Source organism: Rhodamnia argentea, chromosome 4 (genome assembly GCF_020921035.1).
Source record: "Rhodamnia argentea isolate NSW1041297 chromosome 4, ASM2092103v1, whole genome shotgun sequence".
Taxonomy (NCBI): Eukaryota; Viridiplantae; Streptophyta; class Magnoliopsida; order Myrtales; family Myrtaceae; genus Rhodamnia; species Rhodamnia argentea.
The window spans coordinates 26,471,778-26,485,347 of record NC_063153.1 but is presented as its reverse complement, the minus strand read 5'-3'; the positions used below and the strand labels follow the sequence as shown (position 1 = coordinate 26,485,347).

Sequence of the window (13,570 nt, the reverse complement as noted above, 5' to 3'; positions counted from 1 at the left end):
CTAAGGTCCCCGTAAAATAAAGTGAAGACTGGCCAAACAACCGGGGCCAAGGGAAAAATATGACCTAAGCTACTGGGATGACCCTCTCAAGCATAGAAGATTGTCGGATCAATACCCCAACTGGCTTGCATCCTTTTGTTTGGAGGAGTGTCTTCCACATGCTTGAAGGTCAAAGCTTTGTCCTTAACGATCTTCCGTAGGTGCATCTTGATGGCTGGAATGAGGATAGCCCGATTACGAAATAGAGCATGATTCCTCTCCCTCCATATAATATGGCAAAGAGCAGCAAAAGAAAAGCGGGCAATGGCTTGGTGGAATGTTCGGCCGCTGAGATGTTGCATGGCCCAGCATAAGTTGTCGCACCAACATCTATTCATCCAGGCGAGGTTACATTTAGCTGCCCAAAAAGAAGCCAGGGTACCCGTGTGTCGGCAGGCAAAATATATATGATCCACACTGTCTGGTCTACATTAGCAAGAGGCACAGGTAGCATTTGAGATACGATTATAGTTCAGCAAGATCACCCGGGTGGGCAAGCGATTCAAAGTGATTAGCCAAAGATGGAACGAATGGCGAGGAGTGAGAGTCCGGTTCCAAATGAATGAGTGTGATGGCATAATCGTGCAAGAGGCCGAAGCAAACGGAAAAGACACCGGAGGCATGGCCAAGCCACATAAATCGATCAACACGGCTATGATGAATAGTCGGGAGTTGCTCGGGCCAAGAATCGAAGGCACATGTTATCTACAACGGATGATCCGAAGAGCTGAAGAAGTCTGCCACCCGAGCATTCCGGGGTATGCCCGATCTGTATATGTCCACATCCGAGAAGAATCTATTCGGGGGCCTCTCGGGATGCCAAGGATCAAACTAAAAGGATACATCGCGCCCATTACCAATCTGCCATCTAAATAGATGATGGGAATCCGAGCAGAGGGTGAAGATTTTGCTCCAAGACCAGGAGCAGAAAGTTGGTTTAGTCGCTATCCGTAAGTTTTTATTTTTCAAGAACGTTGAGTGGATCCATCCGCACCAAAGGGACTCTTTGTCGGTGAATAGAATCCATATGTGTTTGAGCATGGCCGCCCTATTGCAATCGCTAAGCCCGCGAATGCCCGGTCCTCCCTCCTCCCTAGGTAGGCATATGTCGGCCCAAGAAACTTTCGCTCTGCCCGCACCCGATCCCGGCCCTTTCCAAAGAAATTGTTTAAGGATCTGCTCAATGCGGGCTAACGCCGACTTGGGAAGTAGGAACACACTCGCCCAATATACATGAATAGCATGGAGTAATGACTTGATAAGCTGCAGCCGACCAAAGAAAGGACCGAACCGGTGAGTCCAAGACTGCGCTCTAGCTGTTATCCTATTCACCAAGGAGTTGCAATGCTCCTTCCCCGGCCTTGAAGAGATCACAAGAACTCAAAGGTACCGAAAGGGCAATGTACCCTCCCGAAAACCGAGAACATGACGAACCTAGGTATGGAGTTCCTCGGTCCCCCCGGAGATATAAATTTCACTCTTGTTCATATTAGGTTGTAGCCCCGCCCAAGCCGAAAATCTATCCAAGCCATCCTTAAGTAAGCATATAGAAGTCATATTTGTCTCCGCAAAAAGAAGCACATCATCAGCAAAAAACAGGTGGGACGGCCGCGTCGCTTTACACCTCCGGAAAAATTTGAACCCCGGCTGCATAGTCCGATGATTCAATATACCCGTGAATATCTCCATGACCAAAGTGAAAAGGTAGGGAGACATAGGGTCCCCTTGCCGAATCCCTCGTCTGCTGGGAAAGAAACCATGTAACTCCCCATTAATAGAGACCGAGAACTTCGAGGTATGAACACAAGTCATGATCGGTTTCGTGAAGGTTGGAGGGAAACCGAACAAAGCAAGGGCCGATTCCATGAAGTCCCAATCAACCGTGTCATAGGCTTTTTGGAAGTCCACCTTAATGGCACACTTGGGCAGGTATGGCTCATGATGGAAACCACAGAGTAATTCCCGAGCGAGGAGGATATTGTCACTAATACGTCGCCCCTTTACAAAGGCGCTCTAAGGCAAACTTACAAGGGAGTGTAAGACATTAGCCATCCTGTTAGCCAAGATCTTTGTAATGCATTTGTATATAGTGTTGCAACATGCAATCGGCCCGAAGTCACTCACTAAAGAGGCATTGGGAACTTTGGGAACAAGACACAAAATGGTAGTATTTATCTCCCTAAGGAGTTTTCCTTCCTCAAAAAAATCTTTAATAGCCAGCACTACCGAGGGCCAACTATCTCCCAAGACTTTGAAAAATTCTACATTGAATCCATCCGGACCCGGAGCCTTACCCGAGGGTAATGAAAACATAGTAAGCCGAATTTCGGATTCACAAACAGGTCGAGATAAGGATCGTCCCCGGTCTTCCACAAGGGTACAACCAATTACAGCTCGTAGGTCCCGTAGCGAAGGCCGAGAGGGAAAGACAATCGACGTGAATAATCCTTCAAAATGAGAGACAAAGTGTTGCTGAATCAAGGTCGGATCCGTGACAAGTTGCCCCAAATCATCCACAAGCGAGAGTATTCTGTTCCGAAGGTGCCTCTAATTGACCGAATGGTGAAAATACTTAGTATTGAGGTCCCCTTCCTTGAGACATTGAATACGTGATTTTTGTTTATAAAAGGCCTCCTCCCGAAGACGAAGCTCGGAGGATGCACGAAGCTGTTTTCTCTCCCGGGCAGCCAATACTTGGTTGAAAGGATCCGAAGCCCGAGCATCCCGAGTACTTGAAAGTGCAGCTCTAGCATTGGCCATGCGTGCTGAGATATCAAAAAAGGCATCCCCGTTGAGCCGCTTGAGCCGGATTTTGAGCAGCTTGAGTTTCCAAGTAAGGATAAACATGGGAGACCCATGTACCCGAGTATTCCACACCCGAGTAACCACTTCCAGGAAGGAGGGATGAGACATCCAAAAGTTGAAAAATTTAAAGGGTCTTCTAAAATTCACGGGAGCCGTAATCTTAATAATAACAGGAGAGTGGTCCGAGACCCTAGGAGCCAAAAAGGAAGCCTCAGAATAAGAGAATTCATTGCGCCACCGAGCATTGATAAGAGCCCGATCGATCTTCCTTAGCTTTCGAGCATGATCCGAAGAGTTAGACCATGTAAATCAGTGGCCAACATATTGAAGGTCCTCTAATCCAGCTTGAGCAATACACTCACCAAGTTCATTGAAAGAGGGAAACCAAACATTCGAACTACCGACTCTATCCGATGGGTCTTTAATGGCATTGAAATCACCCGCAACAAGCCACGGAGAGGATGCAAAAGTGGAGCTGGTCCGGACCAAATTAGCCCAAAGTGGCTGCCTAGACACGAAAGTGTGTTCAGCATAAATAACAGAGAGAAAACATGCCTTATTGATGTCCAATAGATGCAAGTGTCCATGGATAACCTGAGCTACTGAAGCCGAGACAACAAAATATGCACGAAAAGGGTTCCATCCTACCCATATTCTCCCTCCGGGGGAGTGCTCATAATTCGCAGCCCATTTCCAATTGGGTACCAAGCTCCTACTCAAGTTAGCAAACAGAGGCAACGATGCCTTGGTCTCAATAATGCCAATGCAACAGAGGTTGTTGGCACGAATCAAATTGCGGATTTCCGCTTGTTTCAACGGGTCTACTAGTCCCCTAATATTGCAAACTCCTATAGACATATGTACAAGGAAGAGGAGAGAGTTACCATTTCTTCTTGCAGCCCCGCTTCTTTTTTTTCGAAGTCGGTTTGGCCATCTTAGTCAATGTGGGGTTGCTATCAGAGCTGAAATCCGGTGAAGTGTCCGCTACAAGGGGTTGAAAAACTTTTGGTTGCTTTGACGAAGGCGTCTCTGCCTCAATGAGGACATCACCGATCTTTTGCGTATTTAGGGGGACTCGCGGGACTTCCCCCTCATCCTCACTCCCAATAAGGCTAGCGTCCTCATTTGCATCAACTTCCGAGTCAGATGAAACCGGTGGGACTAATCGTGCAGCCCGGGGCTGCTCAAGGGGTACATTCAGCAAAGGTACAAGTTCAGCCGAAGGCCTAGAAACCAAGGTTGCAGCATCTTCCCGTGGCCTAACATCCGAGTACCGGCCAACTTCGGAAGTATGCATGGCATCCCCTTGGGATACCAAACGCCCCTTTTTTTTCACCATTTTTCTCCATTGCTCCGCTGGTTGAGATGGCTTAGAAGCTGCCGGATCAGTCCGTTGGGCGGGAGGGGCCACGTCACATTCGGAAGGGACCACTTCATCAACGTGAGAAGTCCGTAAAGGTTCGGGGGGAACAACAGCCGGGGGACACTGGTGCCCAAAAGTCCCGCAAATAGCACATGATCGAGGCTTCCATTCATAGTCAACACTTATGATACGAGACTCACCATTCAACAACACCTCCACGGACTCTTTAAGATGTTGATTGGCCTTTATCTCTACACAAACCCGAGCGTAAGAGATCATCTTCATACACTCTGTCCTTTGATCAACATACAACGGCTTGCCAATCACACTAGCAAGAGAACTAATACCAGGGCAGACCATAGAGCGAATGGAATATTTCTCAATCGGATCCAGACCTGCACAGAATCATGATCATCACGCTTAAGTTCTAAGAGGGGGTGCCATTGTTGTAGAAAAAGTGGCGCACGTGCAACCATTGTCGGGCCATTGTCAAGGATTTTACGCCGGAATACCGGATCCGGTATGTGGAAACAAAAGAACCCATCCTCATTAGCCATAACTTCCAAGAGATGAGACCCCCAATACTCCTTAGTAACCGATTCAACAAGTTTAAATGGGAGCGTTTGCCAACCAGGTAACCCACCAAGCATTCACTCCATTTCAGATTCGTAGCCTTCAGAATTTCATACGTCAAAGTGGCCACAATTCTATTGTCAAACTGTATAGAAACTGAAGTTATGGTCTTGGTAATCAACAAAACAACATGCGATACGAAGTACTTGAGTTAGAAAATGAACAAAGAGAGAGGGATATTCTAGAATCTGGGGGAGAATCATGAAGTTTGTTAGTTCTGATCTTGGAGTCAACGCGTCGGTGGAAAATCAGCAACATTGTACAATCATGGCCAGCAAGCTTGATGACCATTTTGCTGAAGCTTTCGTGCATCAAACTGATGGAAACCCAGGTTGTTCAATAGCTAGTTCATCCATCTTAGTTCGACTCTGCTGAGACTACCAACAACCTAGAAGCCAGCTATGAAGCGCCTGCAGAGATGATCAAACTTATCGACATTCCGTAACCTCCTGAGAATTTTACTTGGCCGGTCAAGCAAGGATACATTGCAGCATTGATTTCTTCTACAAGGCTCACGACCATGTGATATCGGCAGCAAAATCGTCCAATCCATGTCGAATGGCTCCAATCAGCAGTGCTTCAACAGAAGGAATCATCGAAACAAGTAGATCTACAAAAATTCCAATATAAGAACATAAGTGAACCATTGAGGAACTCCACGGCATCCCGCATGTGGATGATAAGGAATTGTGTGTCATGATCACTTGATTCCTTGAAGCCTGGAACAGACTGTACTGGACACGACCATGAACGAGACAATCTCTGTTGAAAGCCCCCAAAATCACACAATTCGAGTGCTCCGAAAACGATGAGAGATAACAGAAAACTGCGAAAAGATTGTGAGAGCAAAACTTGTCCTTCAAGGATATACTACCTCCTCCTGCAATTCTGCTTGAAGCTTTCTTCCAAAACCACTAATAACTCAAGCCTCAGACGCTCCACTGTGCTGACTCACGAGACTTTTTCCGGTCAGGAGGCTCTTCCAACAAAACAAATACCTTCAAGTTGGCTAAATGATTCCATTCGGTGGGAAGATCTACATATTGTACGACTGCTGAAGACGGACATCCATGAACTTAAGTAAGAACCTTTGTGAAGAAGGTATTTGTCCAGGTTAATTGAGACCAACTTTTACTTTTGTTCCACATGTTATCCAAGAGTCAACACATGACAAATTGTTTTTATGATTCTAGTCCCACATTTTCCTAGCTGATGCGGTATAAGCATATGCTTCTTCCACGTGCATGAATCAAGTCCGTAGGTTAAGTTGGAGGGAGGCACCGAGAGAATCAGAGGAAGAATGTTTCTCTTTTAAGCCTAAAACCACAGTCGAAGCCCCACTAAACAGAATCGCAGCATAGTTCTTTTTAAAGCCTAAAATTACAGTCTAAGCCCTACTAAACAGAATCATAGCTCACATCTGATGAATTTTGCCTACCCAAACAGGTTGGGAAGCAACCACTTCATTTGTGTCACAATAATTTTTTTTATACATGTCGAAACATTGGAAAAGAAAGAGCATCTTTTACGTACTCCCAGTTTGTCAACTTTCTTGTAAATGATCCAAAGAAAAACTTTTTGTCGACAAGAGAGCAGAATAGCGGGACGAGGCGAGGAAAAGATCTTGATACTCTTGACTTCAGGAGGAGAATCATCACTGAGCGGTCATTTAGGGGCCTTATCTGGTGATTCGGGCTGTTTTTCCCATGTATCACTAGCCAACCTTGACCCCTAGGTTGGTCGAGCTCCTACGAGGTAATCACTACTCAGAGTACATTCCCAAAAGGAAAGAGATGTGTCTGTCAAGTTCGCTTCCTCATAGTTGGGTTCTTTTTTTTCACCGAGAAATCTCTGATCTACGATAGCCACAGGCCATTGATGGATTGTGCATCCATATGTACATCTAGATAATTTTTAGCCAAGGCTTTGCTACTGGAGGTCTTTTAACTGAAATGCATCACTCTGAAATAGTAGTACCTGCTTTTCAATCCCAGTGGTTAACGATGCATGTAAGTATGCTGCTGATGTGATTGATCAACAAGGAAATCCAAAAGGAACTCGAATTTTTGGTACAATTGCTTGAGAATTTAGACACCTCTGCTATGGCTGCTAAAGAAAGAAATAGATCTTCCTCCCCGAAAAAGTCTCTAAGGAAGAACTTTTAACCAATCCAATTGACTGGACTTCCGGATTCACTTCTTTTTCAGTAAATATCGAGCCGAAAGTCCCAGCTCTGACTTATTTGTTGGATAACGCGAAGGTCACACTAGGGAAGTTGTTACCAAAGGAGGTTGGGCTTTTGAGGTCCTCATCTATATGAAGGCCAGGCAAAATGAAACAATTGAATTCTTCCTTCTATTGCTCCAGTGGACAAGCTGCTTTTGAACAACGCACTGATCTATCTCCAGTCATCGCGAACGCTACTTCAGTAATCTTCTTCCAACAGGAATCATCAACAATGCAAATCTTATTCAATTTCATGTCTACAATATAATGGGAAGGTAGCCTACAAAAACCAGCAAGACAACTCTCTCTCTCTTTCTCTCTCTCTCAACGTATCAGAAAAGTCAAATCCACCTTCTCTCTCTGTAAATTCTTTGGCCATTCAAGCTTCATCTCTCTCATCATTTGACCAATGGCCATCTCCTCGCGAGAGGAGACTTTTTGCAGCACGAGAAATTCTCTGTCACAATTGTCACAGAACAATCTGTCGTGTAATCGGAGCTTCGCTACAGGCTACAGCTCTTGCTTGGTTGAGGACCGCGAGTTCGGATTGAAAGTTGGTTGTTCTGAAAGAGCTTAGTTAACCAGCCTTTGTTCGAGTTCTCTACTGCTTTGCGGTGGGTGCTTTGAATTCTAGTTTGTCTGAAAGAGGAACGATATTAGTCTGATTCGTAAACGATTGTGGGCGTCTTTGTCGCGTTGAGACAGTGAATGAGGATCGTTCGGAGGCATCTGTTAGTCTTTTTTTTTTTTATTACCTAACAATTTGTCAAAACTGTCAGGTAAGAAAATTAATGTCCTACCTCTAAACAAGCTTGGCTTGTTATTGGGGAAAGGGGACACAGCCTTGCCTACAACACCAAAAGATTAGGCGAACATAAGGCCAACTGCACTTCTGTTCGAATGTCAAACGTACTCCCAAGTACAAAATGCCATTACCCAGAATGCTTGTGCTCTTAACAGTATCAATTCGACATCTTAAAAACTTGCAGAAAATACTAAGAGCAAGTTCTATCTCTTTATCTTAAATTGAAGAGTATCGTACCAACAAAAGGTACTAGAACACATCAGATTTCCAACTCTTTAAACAGCTACTTTCGGTCGATTTTCCTCTTTCTTGGAGATATTGTTGATCCAACATTTCCAATGTCCGTCAAATGTCCACCCACTTGTTTCCATTTCTTTCTTGGTCATACGGTCTTCTACTTGCTGCCGGACCAAATCAAATTGCAAACCTTCAAATAGCAACTCGTTTACTACCATAAAGTTGTACCTCTAATCCCACTGTAGCGATAAACATGCAAGATGAGCTCTCTACCTTCTTAGCATTGACCACAACATTGTTGGTATCTCTTACTAGGGAATGACTTGGCTACCTTCCCATCCAGGTTATCAAGAACCAAACAATACTCGAGTTAAAATGGCAATTATAATCCTTCTAGTTCATAGTCAGTTACTTAGAAGTAACGTTAAAAGTACCTTTTGAGTGGTGGCATTGTATCTGTGACCAGTTGATTGGCTTCTCTTTGTCTGACCATCTCTGCATCCTATTCACTTTAGAAAATAAAGTCAAAAAACAATGACACAAACAGAGACTGGAAACTCAGAATGAACGAACCTTACCTTCTTCTTTTGTTTCAATGGATAGTTTCTTGAGTTGTGGCCTCAATTGAAGTGACAGACGGCATGTGATTTATGTTCCTTGTCTTGACATTTTGAATCCATTTTCAGATTCTCCTTCCTCTGTTATCCTTTTCCCTTGAGGTCTCCAGGAATAATCCGAGGCCTTGGTGCCACAGAAGGTTTTTCTATCACTGGAAGGCCCAAATGAGTGAACGGTGCACATTATTAGCTGATGCCAAATGGGTGAACTGATTTTTAGACCTCCTACTGTTATTAGTACACTTAGAATCCAATTTGATATAATGCAAGCTGTAATAGAATTTCGACAAATAGCATTTGACGGAGAAAAGAGAAGAGAACATGGCCGATTCGTGGAATCAAGACAGGTCAGGAAAAGTGTAACAACAGGAAGTGCACCAAGCTAAACTAATCAGAGTGCAACTGGGATAATAATCAATCTGAGCACTTAAAGACTGCTACTATTACTGACAAGGGACACGACAGATTAATGTGCATTTGCTTCTGAGAAATAGATGGTCAAATTGGGTACCAAAATTGCATGCTCATGATAGCTGATCCTCTGTTACAATTGAGCTTCAATTCCCAAACAGAGCGCAATCTCAAATGCACATCACTGGACTTCGATTCTTCACACCAGAACATTTTCAAATTTGGAGGTCCAAACATCGGTTAGCTTCCACTTTAGCATGAAGATCCACACCTGAATCACAAACAACTCCCTTTGAATAATAGCTCCAAAAAACCTCCATGCAGGTGCCGGTTATTACACCAATTCAGAATGCAATCGTCCAAATTATTGGGCACTATATCAAACTAATTGGCTAGACTTTCAGTATTTCAAAAACCTCTCAGCGGACAGTTTCAGCTCCGCAATGCTTCTGTTGATCGTAATCAGGGCAATGTGGGACAAAAATAGAGCGAACATCCTTTACCTTTCCAAGGATGCATTGTCAGCATTCGGAGCAGTCCAAGAAACATCGAGGTCCTGATCCTTTGATGACTTTGCTTCCTTTTAGAAGTGCCTTTCAAAAGCCGTTCTGGTTGTATCAGCATTTAAATCACAACCAGTGGAATAATATCCAAATCCTGCCAGTGAATCAAATGAGATCAATCTAGCAATTAACGTCAGCAAACTACTAATATTACCCCAAAATTGGCTTAAGTACACCACAAGTGCCATAAGTTGTGTACGGCGCTCACTTTAGTGCCAAAACTTTCAAATCGATCACTTTAGTGCTAAGTTTTTGTAACTTCAATCACTTCAGTGCCAAAACTTTCAAAACAATCACTTTAGTGCTAAGTTTTTGTAACTTCGATCACTTAAGTGTCAACTTCTTTTAAAAACCATCACTTTAGTGTCAAATTCACCGAGCCATGTCATCTCAAATATTAATAAAAAAATACCACGTGTCGAATTTTCGGCAAGCCACGTTAGCTCCGGCACTAAAGTGATCGTTTTTAAAAGAAGTTGGCACTTAAGTGATCGAAGTTACAAAAACTTAGCACTAAAGTGATCGATTTGAAAGTTTTGGCACTAAAATGAGCGCCATACACAACATATGGCACTTGGAGTGTACTTAAGCCCCCCAAAATTTATAGATCTTGCTGAGTCGAACTCACTATTAATTTTCTTCAACTGTTCTAATCCAACTAATAGGCATCTAACATCATCAAGCGCAGAAACTTTGATCAAGTTAGCATAGTGAATTCAGCTTAAGTTGCTTGCTTTTGTGGAATACAGTAAGATTCCTTTTTCAAATGGCATACAGGGTCAAGGAATCACACAGGAAACTTACGAAAACACTTCCCGTGCTTTTCTTTTCAGCAAGTAAATGCACTAATAAGAGCTTATGTATGACATAAGGGATTATTTCACGGCGCACCTGCTTATGTCAAAAGACATACTCGTTCATCACTGCCATCTTGGTTCGACTCAAAAGTTCAGGTCAATGACAGATGGCATTATTATCGCCACAAAAATTAAGAAGTATTCTCTGGGCTAATCAGTTATTTGGCTTGGACTTTTAGGTATATCCCAGATAAAACAGAAGATGAACAGGGATTCATAGTCAGCAAAATTTGAGTTGCAATTTTCCCCGTTAATCCAAATAATTAACAACCTAGTTAATTCATGACCGCATTATTATGAGAAGACTCTGTACTTTGCATTTAACGTTTCTCAAAGGCTTATGCAAACAATTTTTTGCGAGATAAAATGCTTGGAACACAATGGTTGGACAAAGTTTGTACCAAGTCAGTAGCGTATGCATACTAAGATATGCCCCCTCAAAACCATTAATTCATTCTTACGCATACCTTAGATACATGCAGCCATGAACTGCGTGGTGAACACAGAGCAATTCTCCACCTATATGACTACCTTTGGCATGCTATCAAATTCCCGTTTGCATCAGTTTTTATTCGGTAACCGCAGCGTTCCGGAATCAATCAAACACAGAGAATCTTTATTTTTCTGCATAGGATGAAAAATCTTACCCAAACCCTTTTGATCTATTTCATTTTATTACATGATGAGCAGACACATGAAATTCTCCCCCGGATTCCCTGAATTCAAGTAAGAACATCAACACTTTCAACCAGGAAATACTAATAAAAGGGTAATAATTCTTAATAGAAATTGCAAACAGTAAATACAAATGAGAATTGGGCGACAGCTCTCAAAAGAGAAAGGTAACTTACCTGCTACATGAGCTTTTCTAAGGATATGTGGATCATCTCAACAGTCTGACTCATCACTGTCGTCTTCTCCAAATGCACTCCTCAATCGATATGAGTCAAATGGATTTTCCTCATAATTTCGGAAAAGCAGAATTCCAGACAACTTTGGTATTGTTTTGAGTGACTTGCATCCAGAAATGTCCAATGTCCTTAGGTGCTTCAATTTCTCCAGGCCTCGAAGCTTAGTTAGTTTCTCGCAATTTTGCACAACCAGACAGGTCAAGTTGGTACATGACGACAAATCAGGTAAGATCTCGATTGAGGAACATCCTGGGATAGCAATATAAAATAGAGATGTTGACTCCACAAACCACGGGATCTCCCGAAGTCACCCGAATATACCCGTAACTTTCGGTTCGGGCCTTTCTTTTTTACAGCCCTGAAGTTAAAAGTTGAGGACATTTTTAATACCAAAGTGAAACAGTTCAAGATTCTCTTGAATGTTAGGCTAAAGAGATCTGTTTCATAAATTTGTCTGCTCTCTTGCTAGATGTTTAATTGCGATTTACTTACGAACACTACTCAAAAATAATCCAAATTTATTTATTAAATTAGGAATGATGGAGAAAGAAGAGTGCGCACACCGAGTAAAAGTCGCATTTTTTTCTAAAACAATCATGTAATTCCAATACCGAAGTTATTAGAGGTGATTGATTCCAGCATAAATTGTTCCCAACTTAGAACTAAAAATTACCCACTACGTATCGATTCCACAAAATACGAACCGTGAACCACCTGCTCGTTTTATAGATCCAATCGAGAACCGAACCACCGGCCAGCTTTGGTCCAAGACCCGATTGGATCCATAAAACCAATCCTACCGAGCACCAACATCAATTAAAAAAGGCAGCAGATCAAGTCTGTATATGCAGATATTGAACTTGCAAGTTTCGAGATCTTTCGAGGTTTCAACGTCGGGAAATTGCTGGCTTCTGGGGGTTTAGATGCTTATTGGATGAAGCTCTCCAATTAAGGGGTTAAGCTTGACTCTCTGTCTTTAGGCCAAATATGCCGAGCATCTGTCACTTGCACTACCAGCTCAATATCACCTTTATAAGTAGCTTTAGCATTCTTTTTTAGAAAAAGACCACTATATGATCAATCTCTCCATTTTTAGAACCGAGAGCTCTTGTTTGCTTAGGTCACGTGATTGAAAATATGAGGGTTTTAGCTTCAATTAAAATATATGTATCTATATCATATCGATGGGTCCAGTCTGATTGAATGATTGGATGGTTCCCACCTGAAATCATGAACGGCGCCAATATCCGCCGGTTCCAAAAAAATTAGAACTTGACCGGTACCCGCCAATTATCATCCAAAATCAGCCAGTTGAGTATGGTCTAGTCAGGTTTGGTCAGATTCGAATTTTTTGCTCACCCCCAAATACTATCATCTTCACTTCGTTCAGACCTTTTTTTTTTTCGCCTTTTTCGTTCGAATTCGGACCACAATTCATACCACCACTTAGAAAACAGAGAAAAAAAAAACAACGGGCCTGGGATAATGCCCGGCCCATCACGATCCCTAACTGTGAGGATCCAGGCTTGGCTCGGGCCCAAGAGGGTCGGCACGAACAAAGAATATGTGATGTGAAGTACCATAAATTTGAAAATAACAACAACACCAGCCCCCCCAAAAAAAAACAAAAAAAAAAAATACTACAATGGCCTGATAAAAAATGGAAAATAGACAAATAAAAGACAACCATGTCCTAGAATTTGGAGTAGACTTAGGAGCGTTAATTCCATTTTTTTTTTCGGCCAGAGAAGAATGTTGGTTCACTAATGTCTGGAATGCAATATTTTCGAGTACCGACACCTTATGTTTTGAGTTTAATTACATATTATCAAAAATAGAGAAAAACAACAACCGAGCTTATGTTATCGAATTGAGTAAATAAAAGCTTAATTCCGCAAAGATTTCTCGGTAAAAAAAGCTACTTTTTTTCTTTCTTTCTAGTGAATATATTTGACCGTACCAATACATAATATTTTATAGCCAGTAATTGAGGGCTTCTTCTAGTGCCACTAGCAAAAGTGCATTCGCTTTTACGTGCATGCAACGAAAATTAATATTAAAATATTTTGCACATAAATTCCCTTGCTACAAAAAAATATTACA

General features: G+C 42.5%; 1 long non-coding RNA gene across 1 annotated transcript; it reads right to left on the bottom strand.

The window, feature by feature from the left end:
- Positions 1–2,268: 2,268 nt before the first annotated feature.
- On the bottom strand, positions 2,269–11,770 carry LOC125314551. The gene is made up of 4 exons (XR_007198017.1): positions 11,408–11,770; positions 9,477–9,793; positions 3,584–3,588; positions 2,269–2,279 (listed from the first exon to the last, which is right to left on the bottom strand). It is a non-coding gene; the product is annotated as an uncharacterized LOC125314551 (long non-coding RNA).
- Positions 11,771–13,570: the final 1,800 nt, after the last annotated feature.